Source organism: Triturus cristatus, chromosome 7 (genome assembly GCF_964204655.1).
Source record: "Triturus cristatus chromosome 7, aTriCri1.1, whole genome shotgun sequence".
Classification (NCBI taxonomy): Eukaryota; Metazoa; Chordata; class Amphibia; order Caudata; family Salamandridae; genus Triturus; species Triturus cristatus.
In genome coordinates this window covers 5320178-5334630 of record NC_140590.1, presented here as the reverse complement: position 1 = coordinate 5334630, position 14453 = coordinate 5320178, and the positions used below count along the sequence as shown (strand labels likewise).

General features: G+C 52.5%; 1 long non-coding RNA gene across 1 annotated transcript in view; it reads left to right on the top strand.

The window, feature by feature from the left end:
* The window catches only part of LOC146808672 (uncharacterized), a 56437-nt gene extending 48088 nt beyond the window's left edge, over nucleotides 1-8349 (top strand). Inside the window, exon 4 of the long non-coding RNA XR_014966216.1 lies at nucleotides 8125-8349. This is a non-coding gene — a long non-coding RNA (uncharacterized LOC146808672). The remainder of the gene's footprint in view (nucleotides 1-8124) is intronic.
* Nucleotides 8350-14453: the final 6104 nt, after the last annotated feature.

Sequence of the window (14453 nt, the reverse complement as noted above, 5' to 3'; positions counted from 1 at the left end):
TGAGCAAGATTGTCCCTCCCTACAAGTGTGGGGATGACATCCACAAATGGATAACTGCTTTGGAGAGAGCTTGCAAAGTACAGCAGGTACCCCAAAGTCAGTGGGCAGCTATCTTGTGGCTCTCCTTCTCTGAGAAAGGAAGAGACAAGCTCCTCACAGTTAGTGATGAGGATGCAGATAATTACACTGTCCTGAAGAGTGCTCTGATTGATGGGTTTGGCCTAACCACTGAACAATACAGGTTGGTGTTCAGGGATACCCAGAAGACACAGACTCAGGACTGGACTGACTTTGTAGATTGTGCCACTAAGGCTCTGGAAGGCTGGCTAATGGGAAGTAAGGTTAAGGACTATACAGGATTGTATAATTTGATCATGAGAGAGCAAATACTTAACAACTGTCAAAACCAGCTATTGCATCAACACCTGATTGATTCTGATCTGACTTCTCCCCAAGAATTGGGAAAGAAGGCAGATAGATGGGTCAGGACTAGAGTTAAGCAGAAAAACCAGAACCAGGGCGGTGATCAGAAAAAGGCAGACCAGAAGGGTAATGAGCAGAAACAAAAAGACCAGAAGTCTTCACCAGGCCCCCAAAAGGCTCAGGGGGAGGGTGGTTCCAAAAAGGATAAGAAGAAAGATGGCCAAAAGAAACCATGGTGCAACTATTGTAAGTCCAACTCACATTGGTTTAGTGAGTGCACCAAAAAGGATAAGCCCCCAGCCACCATTGCCCCTAAGGCAACTGTACCCCCTAGTTCAGCTGTAAGTGGTGGTTCCCAGCAAAAGGGTGTAGTAGGGTTAACCCTGGGAACTGAGGAGGATTCTGGCCTAGTCAGAGTACCTACTCAGGCTGTTCTGATCTGTGATGGGGACTTAGCTTTGTCCTCTACTGTAGGCCCCAGTAACCTGGGCAAGTACAGACAGACACCTTTTATCAACCAAAGAATGGCTCAGGCCTACAGGGACACTGGAGCTAGTGTCACCATGGTGACACCTGCTTTTGTGGACCCTGGACAGATCATACTAGGTGAGAATTACCTAGTGACCAACGCTAGCAATGCCACTACCTCCCATAGTGTGGCTATTGTTAACTACTCCTGGGGAGGGGTAACGGGCCTCAAGAAAGTTGTTGTTAGTTCAGACCTTCCTGTAGAGTGTTTACTGGGCAATGATCTTGAAACTTCAGTTTGGTCTGAAGTGGAGTATAGGACCCATGCAGAAATGCTGGGGATAGATGCACATGTCCTTGCTGTGACCAGGTCACAGGCCAAAAAGTGCAACACTGAACAAGTGCTGGATCCTGAAACTATGGACCAGTCACAACCCAAGAGAAAGAGCAGTAGGGTTAAGGCTGTGCCTTCCCCCCTGCCTCAGGTGGTGGATCAGCCCTCCCAGGAGGATGATTCTGAGAGCCCTGAAGGAACTGTCCTAGAAGAACTTGAACCTGATCAGGTTGAGTTTCTTGGGACAGGGGGACCTTCCAGGGCAGATCTGAGGCAGGCTCAATTAGACTGCCCCTCTCTTGAACCCCTCAGACAGCTGGCTGCTGCTGAGGCTGCAGGGAATGCTCAAGGTACCCATAGAGTGTATTGGGATGAAGGGCTACTGTACTCAGAGGCTAGAGACCCCAAGCCTGGTGCATCCAGGAGGTTGGTCATACCACTGAAGTTCAGAGGCTTCCTTCTAACCTTGGCCCATGATATTCCCCTTGCAGGACATTTAGGCCAGAACAAGACTTGGGACAGGCTTGTCCCTCACTTTCACTGGCCCCATATGTCAGAAGATACTAAGGAGTTTTGTCGCTCCTGTGTCACCTGCCAAGCCAGTGGCAAATCAGGTGGCACCACAAAGGCCCCCCTCATACCACTACCTGTGGTGGGGGTCCCCTTTGAAAGAGTGGGCATAGATATTGTAGGACCAATGGACCCACAAACAGCATCTGGGCACAGATTCATACTGGTGATAGTGGACCATGCCACCAGGTACCCAGAAGCAATTCCCCTGAGGACCACAACAGCTCCTGTTGTGGCAAGGGCCCTGCTTGGAGTATTCTCCAGAGTGGGCTTTCCAAAGGAGTTCATTTCTGACAGAGGTGCCAACTTTATGTCAGGATACTTGACTGCAATGTGGAAGGAGTGTGGTGTTAACTATAAGTTCACCACACCCTATCACCCACAGTGCAATGGGCTTGTTGAGAGATTCAACAAGACCCTAAAGGGAATGATAAAAGGATTACCAGACAAGCTTAGGCGAAGATGGGACATCCTTTTACCCTGCCTTCTGTTTGCTTACAGAGAGGTCCCACAAAAGGGGGTTGGCTACAGCCCTTTTGAGCTTTTGTTTGGGCATCCTGTAAGAGGACCCCTGTGTTTGGTGAAGGAAGGATGGGAGAGACCTCTCAGACAACCCAAACTAGACATAGTGGATTATGTACTTGGTCTCCGCTCCAGGATGGCAGAGTATATGAAGAAGGCTTCTAAAAACCTTGAGGCAAGCCAAGAACTCCAAAAAGCTTGGCATGACCAAAAGGCTGTACTGACTGTTTACCAGCCAGGACAGAAAGTGTGGGTGTTGGAGCCAGTGGCCCCAGCAGCACTCCAAGACAAATGGTCTGGACCCCACACTATTGTTGAGAAAAAGGGAGAAGTCACCTACTTGGTGGACCTTGGGACTCCCAGAAGCCCCCACAGGGTGCTTCATGCCAACAGATTGAAGGCATATGTTGACAGGGCAGACATGGGGCTACTCATGGCTACAGATGAGGGGCAGGAGGAAGAGAGTGACCCTCTCCCAGACCTGTTGACTCAGAACCCTGATGATGGCTCAGTTGATGGTGTGGTCTTTTCTGACAGCCTCACTGTCCATCAGCAACAGGACTGCAGACAGGTTCTGCAATCCTACAGACATATGTTCTCTCTGACCCCAAGTCAGACAAACTGGTGCACCCATGAGGTGGACACTGGTGACAGTCTGCCTGTGAAGAGTAAAATCTACAGGCAACCTGACCATGTCAGGGACTGCATAAAAGTTGAGGTACAAAAGATGTTGGAGCTGGGAGTCATTGAACCTTCGGAGAGCCCTTGGGCTAGTCCTGTAGTCCTTGTGCCAAAACCTCACACCCAAGAGGGTAAGAGAGAGATGAGGTTTTGCGTGGATTACAGAGGTCTCAATGCTGTCACTAGGACAGATGCCCACCCAATACCTAGGGCAGATGAGCTCATTGACAGACTGGCAGCTGCTAAGTTTTTGAGCACATTTGACCTAACAGCAGGCTACTGGCAAATCAGACTAGCTGAGAGTGCAAAGGCCAAAACTGCTTTCTCGACCCCAGGAGGACATTATCAATTTGTGGTAATGCCCTTTGGTTTGAAGAATGCACCTGCCACTTTCCAAAGGCTGGTGAATCAAGTCCTTACTGGGTTGGATGATTATTGTGCAGCTTATCTTGATGATATTGCTGTCTTTAGCTCCACCTGGGAGGATCACCTGGTCCACCTGAGGAATGTTTTAGAGGCCCTGCAAAAGGCAGGCCTCACTATCAAGGCCACTAAGTGCCAGATAGGGCAGAGCAAGGTTGTATACCTGGGCCACCTAGTTGGTGGGGGTCAGGTTCAACCACTGGAGAGCAAGATCCAGACCATAAAGGACTGGGCTCCTCCAACTACCCAGACTCAGGTCAGAGCTTTCTTGGGCCTGACTGGGTACTACAGAAAGTTTGTTAAGAACTATGGGTCCATAGTGACACCACTTAATGACTTGACCTCCAAGAAGATGCCAAAGAAAGTTCAGTGGACAGTAAGCTGTCAAAAAGCATTTGATGACCTGAAGCAGGCCATGTGCAGTGCACCTATTCTGAAAAGTCCAGACTACTCCAAAGAGTTCATTGTCCAGACAGATGCTTCTGAGCTAGGTGTGGGAGCTGTTCTTTCACAACTGAATGTAGATGGTCAAGACCAGCCCATTGCTTTTATAAGTAGAAGGCTGACCCCTAGAGAGAAACGTTGGTCAGCTATTGAGAGGGAGGCCTTTGCTGTGGTTTGGGCCCTGAAGAAGCTGAGGCTATACTTGTTTGGCACTCACTTCAAGATTCAGACAGACCATAAGCCCCTCTTGTGGCTAAATCAGATGAAGGGTGAAAATCCCAAACTTCTTAGGTGGTCCATTTCCCTACAGGGGATGGACTTCACAGTGGAACATAGACCTGGGACTGACCATGCCAATGCAGATGGACTCTCCAGATATTTCCACTTAGAACATGAAGACTCAACTGGTCAAGGTTAGTTTAATGTCCCTAAGTTTGGGGGGGGGTTGTGTAGGAGAGTAGGGTCTGCTTTCTATGTTCACCCCCACTTTTTGCTTTTGCTTTACTGGTTTTCGACTTAGATGTGGCTGTGGGCCTGCTAATCAGACCCACAGCCCTGCTGTTCTCTCTCTAAATTAATACTATGTACTTTAGGTGCATAACCCATTTGGATAGGATCACCTTATTGGCCCCTGTACAGTGTACCCTAGGTACCCAGGGCATAGGTGTACCCTAGGCCTACCAGGGGCTGCAGCATGTATTATGCCACCCCTGGCCTGGCCTTCCATTTTGACACAACTGGCTGATCACTCAGCTGGGGCAAGGTCGTGTAATCACCCCTTGCTTAGGTGTAGTATTCCTATACCTAACTTACATATAGACACATGTGTACCTATCAGTCACTCCTATGGCAGGCCTTGACAATCCTGGAGGCAGAGTGCTTGGTAACATGTGAGATGGTGCTCTAGCATGAGCTGAGCCTGTCTGCAGCTTTCGGATCCTTGTCCTTATAGCTGTTCTATGATATAGCCTACCATATACTCTTAAAGTGCCTTATAATCTTAGACGGTTATGGTAACTATGGTTTGGCTTTATCGAAACAGGTCGTGTAAGGTGTCTAACACTGTGGAATAATACCCCCATGCCATTTCTGGACATGAGAATATTATTCCCCCCTTCTAGAGGGAAAGACATGTTAAAATCATACTTCAACTGTTAGCCTCTGACCAAAGCCTCAGCATCACAAAATGGATGCTGCTGCCACGACACAAGTCTGACCTCCTGCAGCTGGGAGTGATCCCAGCCAGGGAGGCCTGGACAATAGGTTTCCTGCTTGGGGAGGTGCTAGCACCTCCCCAGACAGCCTTTAGTGTATTGGGGCAGGGTGGGCTGAAAGGAATGAGACATGCCTGGGGCACACAAGGTGTTCCTTGCATAGTCCAGTTCAAACCGGCGCTGGGGCACTCCAGCCCCAGCTCTGGCGCGAAACTGGACAAAGGGAAGTGGGTGTAACCACCCCCTCCCAGGTCCCACCCATAAGGCGTGACCTAGCAGGTATCCCAGTCCCCCAGATTAGTATAAGAGTGGGAGTTGGGCCTCAAGAGATTAGATTATCCTGAACCTGCAAAACTGAACAGAAACTCTGGACCTTCGACATTCGACGAAAGAAGAAGACTGAAGAATCTCCCTTGTAGCCAAGGAGTGGCTACCCTGTGCAAACAGGCACCATCAAGAGACTACCCTTTGCTTTGCGACCGTTCTACGAGGAACCGACTGCAGAGCCCGACCAGAGCCTTGACTTCCAGACTTCTCCGACCCTCATCCACATCTGCAGCAGAGCTGAGATCCGTGGAGGCGACGAGCGACGTGGGACCGGCTACCTGGGAAAAGTGGCTAGTAACTCACAGCGCAGCTTCTGAGGTACCCTCGAAGTTGTGCACCGGGGATTGAGAAGCCCCAACCCCAAGCACCATCTGCACCGAAGATCAGCCCCCCACACTCCACGAGTCCTGCGTGGGGCCCTTCAGCATTTTCCTGCTTGCCGCGTCTGTCCGGTTGCTTGCCCGCTGGCTAGTGGCCTCTGTGACGACGCACCCTGAAATCTTCTGCGCTGGTTTGGCTCCTCCAGACTGGCTCCCGCTTCTCTGCAAAGAAGAGGCACCCCAGACCTTCCTGGTCTGCACCAGAAGCAAGTCCTTTGTTCTTCGTGGGTTCCGCTTGCCAAGGCTTGGTGAGTCCTAGTCCAACTTCGACGCCGCCGACAGCAAGAGCCTTCGTGGGACAGCTCGCCTCCTGGTCCTGGTCGCCCTCGACGCTTCCTGGTCCTCCTGGCTGCAGCGACAAGCTTCACCTTCACCTGCAACTCTTCACGACATCGCCTGGTTCCTTCCTGGTTCCACGTGGTCACTGGCTAGTGACCTTGACTCTGTCCCTTCTGCTTGCAGGTTTCTTCTCTTCTAGATCCCAGCCTTGGGATCCACCAGACACTCTTCACTGACTGCCTGTCAGCATCTTTCTTCAGGCATCCATAGGAGTCGACGACGAAAACGACGCATCTTCACCCCTATGCACCCGCAGCCTGTGGGCTAGGTAACTTGGGTACTCCGGTGCTCATCAGGATAGTGACTATCCTAGTGTCTAGTTTTCAAGTCTCAACTTCCTAGCTACTCCGGAAGTGTCCTAAATCTACCGTTTTCTAAACTGTACTATTGCTATTGACTTTTACGCATTACGCGTGAGTGTTTCCACTCTGCACACGAATCCCGTGGGCCTCCCACTTCCTAACTAACGCTAGTGTAGTGTAGCCCCAGCGATTCCCTAGGCCTAGGCCTATTCTATTTCCGTGACAGTGGTTCTTATACCACTTACTTAGTATATGGTTTGCGTGGCCCCTAGGGCCTAACTGTATTACTTACCTGTGTGACTTACTGTATGCATTAATAAGACTGTGTTGTACTTACCTCTATACTCATAAAGAGTGCTGAGGGTTTGCTTAGAATAAATACACTTTATTTTATATATATATCTGTTGTGGTGTCCTTTCATTTGGTATTCAAGGGATTATATATGGTATCACAGCTGGCTTCACATGCCATTCAGAGTTTAGCCTAAGACTGCTCTTGTCCATGCTACCACTAGGATAGCTGGTCTATAAGGTTGACTTTACAACCAATCACCGTAAGGGTATTTGGACTGATATAAGGTGTACACTATAACTTGTGACATCATACATCAGGCCAACTTCTCACACTTTGCCTCCACATCGGTTAGACCTTCGCCTCCACATCGGTTAGACCTATGCCTCCATATCGGTTAGACCTCCACATCAGTTAGAACTTCGCCTCCACATCGGTTAGATCTTCACCTTGAGGGCAATGCTTATGTTGCTCTTGCATCTGACCCTCCTGAATGCTCCCCTCTCAGGGGCAATGCTTACCGTGCTCTTGCGTCTGACCCTCCTGAATGCCCTCCTCTCGGGGGCTGTGTCTACTGTGCTCTTGCATCTGACCCTCCTGAATGCTCCCCTCTCAGGGGCAATGCTTACCGTGCTCTTGCATCTGACCCTCCTGAATGCTCCCCTCTCGGGGGCTGTGTCTACTGTGCTCTTGCATCTGACCCTTCTGAATGCTCCCCTCTCGGGGGCTGTGTCTACTGTGCTCTTGCATCTGACCCTCCTGAATGCTCCCCTCTCAGGGGCAATGCTTACCGTGCTCTTGCATCTGACCCTCCTGAATGCTCCCCTCTCGGGGGCTGTGTCTACTGTGCTCTTGCATCTGACCCTCCTGAATGCTCCCCTCTCGGGGGCTGTGTCTACTGTGCTCTTGCATCTGACCCTCCTGAATGCTCCCCTCTCAGGGGCAATGCTTACCGTGCTCTTGCATCTGACCCTCCTGAATGCTCCCCTCTCGGGGGCTGTGTCTACTGTGCTCTTGCATCTGACCCTTCTGAATGCTCCCCTCTCGGGGGCTGTGTCTACTGTGCTCTTGCATCTGACCCTTCTGAATGCTCCCCTCTCGGGGGCTGTGTCTACTGTGCTCTTGCATCTGACCCTCCTGAATGCTCCCCTCTCAGGGGCAATGCTTACCGTGCTCTTGCATCTGACCCTCCTGAATGCTCCCCTCTCGGGGGCTGTGTCTACTGTGCTCTTGCATCTGACCCTTCTGAATGCTCCCCTCTCGGGGGCTGTGTCTACTGTGCTCTTGCATCTGACCCTTCTGAATGCTCCCCTCTCGGGGGCCGTGTCTACTGTGCTCTTGCGTTTGATTGTACTGACTGCTCCCCTCTCGGAGCAATGCTAACCGTGCTCTGTTTTTGTTGCAGAGACTGGATAACTGATAAGATTCACAAAGCGAAAGAAGCTCTGAACCTCAAGTCCAAGTAGAGACCCTGGAGCTCCAGCAGACCTGCAGTGCACCCTCAGAAGCGCTAGATGGCGCCAGAGGACTGAAGGATAGCACAGATGCTCAGACACCGGACTTCTAACCTTATGTATTCCAGTAGAATCTTTAATGTTTAGATACTCATTAAACTTGCAAATATTCCCAATAGCTTTTCTTTTTTTGTTTGTGCGCTAAGCCTTTCCTCAGGGCTTGGGGTGGGCAGTGGTTATTGGGCATTATCACTGGTGGGCAGTGGCTTTTGGGCAGTATATTTGATGGGCAATGCCGCTTACTACCACTGCCCCAGGGTCTTGTGTACTATTGAACTCCAGCTGAAGAACAAAGTGACTCCCTTTGTACACTTGACTCTGCAAGGACAGTGTGTTGAAACAGCTCTACAAGGGCAGTGTGCTGACACTTGTCTTTTCAAGGGCAGTGTGTTGATACTACAAGGGCAGTTTGTTGACTCCACAAGGGCAGTGTGTTGACACTTGACTCTACAAGGGCAGTGTGTTGATACTTCAAGGGTAGTGTGTTGACTCCACAAGGGCAGTGTGTTGACACGACTCTACAAGGGCAGTGTGTTGACACTTGACTCTACAAGGGCAGTGTGTTGACACTTGACTCTACAAGGGCAGTGTGTTGATTCTACAAGGGCAGCGTGTTGACTCCACAAGGGCAGTGTGTTGACACTTAACTCTACAAGGGCAGTGTGTTGACACTTTACTCTACAAGGGCAGTGTGTTGACTCCACAAGGGCAGTGTGTTGACACTTTAATCCACAGGGGCAGTATGTTGTAAGCTTCCCCCAAGGTGAGGGAGAGTCTAGAACTCAGACTGCTTGCTATGAGTAATTACCCCATAATCTCCAGTGGGGACTGCACATGTAGCTAGGGCACCGAATGTTAAACAGAACATGTATGTTCTTGCCCATTCTGGGCTGAGACACTGCCCCTGATGCTACGAACATCACAGAGCTCTGTGGCCACTTATGGCTTCCTTCATCCAAAGGCCAAGGGCTCCCCTGTCCTGGGCAGGTTCCCAAACTCCCGGATCTGCCATGCATTAACAAGCCTGCCTAGTTCTAACTTTGAGGCTACCTGGAATCTGCTAGTTGGGGCTAGGAGCACTGGTTCTACTTCAAGAAAAAACAATTGGATCTGGAAGTAGCCTCAGGTCCTGGTTTAAGGCAGGTGGACTGCTGATGCTGGAGTGTGGCCAGCACCAACATTTCTTCCACCATGGACAGCAAACGTCACTGGAGAGGCACACATTGGCTCTCCAGTTGGGACTGGAGAACCGGGTAAGCCCTGAGTTTGACTTCAGATATGACATCTCCAGAACTAAAGCGCCAGGAGACAAAGCTCCTACAGGTCTAGAGTACGAGGTCATGGCTGCAGCCACTGGGACTGGACTCCAATGTGCCGGTTACAGAGATGAAACCTCAATGCCCCTTCTGGCTGTCAAGGGTTGGCTACCAATGGTCCGGATGATGTCAGCGCATGGTCCCTGGTGGCTCATGTTTACTTTATAGATGATGCAGTTAACCAGTTCTAGATGCATCCTTCAATCAATCAATCAATACATTTATAGAGCGTGCCACTCACCCGTGAGGGTCTCAAGGCGCTGAAGGGAGGGGAGGGGTGCTGCTACTGCTCGAATAGCCAGGTCTTGAGGTGTTTCCTGAAGGTGAGATGGTCCTGGGTCAGTCGTAGGTGTGCGGGGAGGGAGTTCCATGTCTTGGATGCCAGGTAGGAGAACGATCTTCATCCGGTGGTGGTTCTGCGAATCCGTGGGACGGCGGCGAGGGCGAGGCTGGCGGAGCGGAGCTGGCGGGTGGTAGTGTAGAATGAGAGGCGGTTGTTGAGGTATTCGGGGCCCATGTCGTGGAGCGCTTTGTGTGCGTGGGTGAGGAGCCTGAACGTGATCCTCTTGCTGACGGGGAGCCATTGCAGGTTTCTCAGGTGGGCGGATATGTGGCTGTGGAGGAGAGGGATGTCAAGGATGAGTCGTGTGGAGGCGTTCTGTATGCGATGAAGTCGTTTCTGAAGTTTGGCTGTGGTTCCTGCGTATAGGGTGTTCCCGTAGTCCAGTCGGCTGGTGACGAGGGCCTGGATGACCGTCTTTCTGGTTTCGGTGGGGATCCACCGGAAGATATTTTGGAGCATGCGCAGGGTGTTGAAGCATGAGGACGAGACGGCGTTGACATGCTTGGTCATCGTGAGGGAAGAGTCCAGGATGAAACCCAGGTTGCGTGCGTGGTCCGTGGGTGTCGGTGTGGTGCCCAGCACTGTGGGCCACCAGGAGTCGTCCCAGGCAGATGGGGATTGTCCGAGGATGAGGACATCCGTCTTGTCTGAGTTCATCTTCAGACGACTGAGCTACATCCATTCTGCGACGTCTTTCATTCCTTCCTGGAGGTTGGTTTTGGCGATGGCTGGGTCTTTGGTGAGGGAGAGTATCAGCTGGGTGTCGTCGGCGTAGGAGATGATGTTGATGCTGTGTTTGCGTGCGATGGTGGCGAGGGGGCTCATGTAGATATTGAAGAGGGTTGGGCTGAGCGAGGAACCTTGGGGTACGCCGCAGATGATCTTGGTGGCCGCGGAGCAGAAGGGAGGGAGGCGGACTCTCTGGGTTCTGTCGGAGAGGAACGAGGTGATCCAGTCCAGGGCCTTTCCTTGGATTCCAGTGTTGTAGAGGTGGGTTATTAGGGTGCGGTGGCAGGCGGTATCAAATGCTGCCGAGAGGTCCAGGAGGATGAGGGCGGTTGTTTCTCCGTTGTCCATCAGGGTCCTGATGTCGTCGGTGGCTGCGATGAGGGCGGTCTCGGTGCTGTGGTCGGCTCGAAATCCGGACTGGGATGGGTCGAGCGAGTTGTTTGTCTCGAGAAATGCAGTCAGGTGTTTATTGATGGTCTTCTCGATGACTTTGGCCAGGAAGGGAAGAAGAGAGATGGGGCGGAAGTTCTTGAGGTCTTTGGGGTCCGCTGTGGGTTTCTTCAGAAGGGCGTTGATCTCTGCGTGCTTCCAGCTCTCAGGGAAGGTGGCTGACGTGAAGGAGTTGTTTATGACGTTCCGGAGGTGGGGTGCAATGATGATGTCGGCTTTGTTGAAGATATGATGGGGGCATGGGTCAGAGGGGGAGCCAGAGTGGATGGTGTTCATGACATGGGTGGTGTCTTCAGTGCTGATAGGGGTCCAGGCGCTGAGGGTGGTGGTGGGGGTCGTTGGTTCGGTGTCTGGAGGCGGAGTCTGGGGTCCAAAGCTGTCGTGTATATCTGTGATCTTGCGGTGGAAGAACGTGGCGAGGGAGTTGCAGAGGTCTTGCGACGGTGTGATGTCATGGTTGCTGGCGCTGGGGTTGGAGAGCTCTTTGACGATGCTGAAGAGTTCCTTGCTGTTGTGGGAGTTGCTGTCCAGCTGCTCTTTGAACGATGTCCTTTTGGTGGTGTGGATCAGCTGGTGGTGTTCGCGAGTGGCGTTCTTGAGGGCTGTCATGTTTTCTGTTGTCCGTTCGTGGCGCCAGGTTTTTTCGAGGGTTCGGTGGGATTTCTTTGAGTCTTTGAGGGCGTCTGTGAACCATATGGTTTTCCTGTTGCCGGTAGTGCCTGGGGGGTTCTCCAGTGGAGCGAGGTAGTCGGCGCAGTTGGAGATCCACTGTGCAAGATTGTGGGCTGCGTCGTTGGTGTCAGAGGTGTCAGCTGGCGGGTTCTGGCTCAGAAATGAGAGGAGCTGGTCTGTGGTGATGTTGCTCCAGCATTTGCGGGGGATCTGTTGCGTGCGGTGGTGGGATGTAGTCTTTTTGAAGGTGAAGTGGATGCATCTGTGGTCGGTCCAGTGTAGTCCGGTGGAGTGGCTGAAGGAGACGTGGTTGCTGGCGGAGGAGATGGGGTCGAGCATGTGGCCAGCGTGGTGGGTGGGGGTGTTCACCAGTTGTTTGAGTCCGAGGTTGGTGAGGTTGTCGAGCAGGGTGGTGGTGTTGTTGTCGTTGTTTTTCTCCAGGTGGAAGTTCAGGTCCCCTAGGAGGATGTATTCTGTTGAGGCTAGGGCATGCGGGCTGATGAAGTCGGCGATGGTTTCGCTGAATTGTGTGCGCGGGCCCGGGGGTCTGTAGATGAGCGTTCCTCTGAGGGTGGTCTTGGGGTCGGTGTAGATCTGGAAGTGTAGGTGTTCGGCGGCGGAGAGTGTGTCTTCGGCGTTGGTCGTGATGCTGATGGTGTTCCTGTAGATGATGGCGATTCCTCCTCCGGTTTGGTTGACGCGGTCCTTCCGGGTGATCTTGTAGCCGTCCGGGATGGCTATGGCGATGTCGGGGGCCGAGGAGGCGTTCATCCAGGTTTCCGTGAGGAAGGCGACGTCTGGTGCTGTTGTGTCGAGGAGGTCCCAGAGTTTGACGGCGTGCTTGTGGACGGAGCGTGTGTTGAGGAGGATGCACTTGAGGTGGTTGTTGTTGATGTTAGGTCCGGTGGGTGGTCTGCAGGTTCGGAGGCAGGTGAATTTGCAGGCTAGGCAGGTGAAGGGTCCGTGGGTGTGCTTCGGAGTGGCTCGGTAGCAGGCGGGTGGTCGTCCGGTGTTGAGTGTGTTGAGGGCGGCGGAGTCATATCTCAGTTGGGTACCCTGGTTCCAGCGTCGGCCAGGGGTTCTGGCTTTGGGCACGGTCCTGGCGCGGACGGGCGCAGATGGGCTTGCTGCGCGCGGCCACTGAGAGCGGCCGCCATATGAGGGGCTGTGGGAGGGAGGAGCAGCTGGGAGGAGGGAGCAGGGCGGGGAATAGGACGGCGGGGGGCGGGGCCGCAGGGACGCAGCGGCGGGAAAAGGACACAGAAAGCAAAAAAAGGGGACAGGGGGGCGAGGTCAGAAAAGGGCAAACAGTGGCAGCAATAAAATACAATAAAGGCAGCAGGTGACAAACAAAAACAGAGAGGCAACAGTGACGGCGAAAGGAACAGCAGGGGGCGGGTCCGCAGGGACGCAGCGGCGTGAAAGGGTGGGCGGGAGACACAGAAGACGAGCGGGGGGCAGAGGGCACAGAGGGCACAAAAGTAAAACCAAGTACAGCACGGAAGGTAAGCGGGGGGCAGGGGGCACAAAGGGCACAACAGTGAACAGAAGTAGGCAAACAGTAAACCAGAGTAAACAAAATAAAATAAAATGGCAACCAGTCAGGGGGCCGGAACGGAGGAGACAGGAGCAATCAGGGCATCTTACAACAGGTGCAGTGGCAGCGTGACAGGGAGGACCGTGTGGTGGCTGAGGGGGGCGACATACCTGGTGAACAGGGTCACTCGACAACCTGGCTTTGTACATCCTTCTTGGGTTAGTTCTGGCCAGCTGGGCCGCCAGGTCCTAACCGCTGTGGGGGGACTCCCTTGATTCACCCTCCATGCAGGTTCATTCAGCTAGGCCTTCCTCTTTTCCCACCAGGTCTGGGTTCTGCACCTCTCAGCCTCTCCTCCTCTCCAAAAGTGGACGCAGTTACAGTTTTTTGATTCATCCAGGACTACTTGAGAGAGTCCAGTGATGGCAGAGGTTGCCCTGAGGCGTCAGTCACCCATCTGGAGACTAGGTGTTGGAGGCTGGTTCATGACATGGCAGGCGGACCTTCTGTGCCTCCCGGTCCCTTGTTCATAACATGGCATGTGGACCTTCTGTGCCTCCTGGTCCCTTGTTCATGACATGGCAGGGGTCACTTCTGTGCCTCTTGGTCCCTTCATGATATGACAGGTGACCCTCCTGTGCCTTATGGTCCCTTGTTCATGGCATGGCAGGTGGACCTTCTTTGCCTCCCGGTTCCTTGTTCATAACATGGCAGGTGGCCCTCTGTGCCTCGTGGTCCCTTCGTCATGACAAGGCAGGTGGCCCTTCTGTACCTCCTTGTCTCATGTTCATGACGTGGCACCTAGAGCAGCGTACATGTATACCCTACCCAAAATTCACAAAACTCCTAGTGAGCCCCCGGGTAGGCCCATTATATCGGGGATAGGGGGGCCGACAGAACGCATCTCAGAGTATATAGACATTTATCTGCAACCACTAGTAAGAAACTTGCCAGCCTTCATTGAGGACACTAAGGATCTTCTTAATAAACTGGAAGATCTCGTTTGGACTGACGGCCTCACGTTTGCACCCTAGATGTGAGTGCTTTATATACCAGCATTCCTTTTACCAAGGGGACGGAGGCACGCACATATTTTCTTTCTAAACGGGATGCAACCCTGTGTGAACACGCTGTCATGCTTCTTGAACTTACACGCCGGACACACAATAATAA